The sequence below is a fragment of the Archocentrus centrarchus genome, unplaced genomic scaffold, assembly GCF_007364275.1.
Source record: "Archocentrus centrarchus isolate MPI-CPG fArcCen1 unplaced genomic scaffold, fArcCen1 scaffold_86_ctg1, whole genome shotgun sequence".
In the NCBI taxonomy this organism is placed as follows: domain Eukaryota; kingdom Metazoa; phylum Chordata; class Actinopteri; order Cichliformes; family Cichlidae; genus Archocentrus; species Archocentrus centrarchus.
In genome coordinates, this window is record NW_022060296.1 from 292,643 (window position 1) to 294,467 (window position 1,825).

Sequence of the window (1,825 nt, forward strand, 5' to 3'; positions counted from 1 at the left end):
TAAATTAACAGTGACTTGCAATTTCCTGCTAATTGCATCACACACTATTTTCCCTGTTTAGTAAATCTGGTCTAATATGTTCTGATCACTTCACAGTGATTCATGAGTAAATTGATCTGACTGATTTCATTGTTAGATATCACACCACTGTACTTTATCGGTACCTATGAACATAGTTTGGAGTTTTCTTATTTACCATCATTTTGTTTAATTTTGTTATTGCACTGCTTTAGGTGAAGATGCCAAAACAACAACAACAACATCACCACCACCAACAACAACAAGTACAGCAGCAACTTCTATCACAGAATCACCAACATCAACATTTAAACCAACATCAGAGGAAGTAAAGAGCTCAGGTGTAGTGACACTTTAATTGTAACTCTGAATGTCAGACTGATATTTGAACACTGGTGGAGAAATTCAGTGACAGCTGTGATATATTAAAGCTTAAGGACTAAATGTCAGACAGACTCTGGGCTTTGGGTGGAGATTTCACACAGCCCTAGAGTCTGATTGGCAACAACTGGTCCTTAGGGAAAAACAGGTATTCCCTGATCAGTTGGTGAGTGGTTGCTGGAGTTTGCTGGCAGTTTTTTTAGGGGTAAATATTTGCAGAGGTATGCGGTGCTGCATTGAAACCTCCTTGTGATTGCTTTGGTCTCTAGCAGGTTGACTGTAGTTTCCATGGAAGACACCAACCTCTCTGCAAACACTTGCTTCTGTCAGCTACGTCTTCCATGTAAACTGTGAGTGACCGCTGCCACATGTTAGTGACCAAAGCAACCATAAGGAGGTTTGTGGTGCAGCACTCTCTCTGTGACTGATTTCACCCAATGAAAGCCAGCAGCCTCACCAACCAGTCAGGGATTACACATTTTTCCTGCTAACTGGAGGGAACCACAGGATCACAGACAGACCTGCAGGCCTGTGTGACTGAGAGCTTAGTATCACTCTCATTCTATGAACCTTTATCAGCATCACTTCACATTTGTTGAAGTTAATATTAATAAGAAGAACAACAGTAAGAATTAGACACTTTAGCTGATTGAATACTTTGATCATAATTATTAACAACATACTCAATAGTTGAGTTTGAAAGCTGTAAACAGAAGCTCAGACAGTCCGTCACTAAACTTTATAAAACTGACTGTATTCATCACTTTGAAAATATGTCATTTTTGCACAGAACAAAAATCTGAGTCTAATAGTTTTATTCTTTCAGGTTTTCTGCTGAGGTGGATCTTTGTGTTTGTGGGTTTAGCAGCTCTCATAATATCTGCTGTTAAGTCAACATGTGGACAAAAAGTAAAGGTCAAACATCCACAGATGAAACTTTTATACAAAAACTGATAAACCTGCATTTTTAATCTTTCAACTCTCTTCTGTAATTTTCTCCTTTCAGGAATCAAAACACAGACAGAAGGAAACACTGTGAGTTTGAACCCTCAATATTCTTTGATAACTTTACAGAGCAAAAATCATGTTAATGCTGTTTGTTCTTATTTATAACTATAGATATGATGCTCTATAAAACAATCCCACAAACTGAGTAACATTTCAAAGACACTAAAAAGTGTTTTGTGTTGTTTTCCACAGGTGCATAAAGATGAAGATGAAGGTTCAGTGATCTATGAAAACTCTGGAGAGCCTCTGCTTCTGTCAGACTCCACTGATCAGAAAATTCAGCATCAACTCAGCACAGAAACAAATTCACTGCTGTTTAACACATTTAAGCTTGATTTGATCTTGCATTTAGTATTCAGGTCAATTTTATTTATATAGCACCAAATCACAACCAACAGTCTCCTCAAGGTGCTTTATA

At 37.7% G+C, this 1,825-nt stretch overlaps 1 long non-coding RNA gene across 1 annotated transcript; it reads left to right on the forward strand.

The window, feature by feature from the left end:
* Positions 1–1,244: 1,244 nt before the first annotated feature.
* Positions 1,245–1,825, forward strand: LOC115777929 (uncharacterized). The gene is made up of 3 exons (XR_004019713.1): positions 1,245–1,308; positions 1,406–1,434; positions 1,600–1,825. It is a non-coding gene; the product is annotated as an uncharacterized LOC115777929 (long non-coding RNA).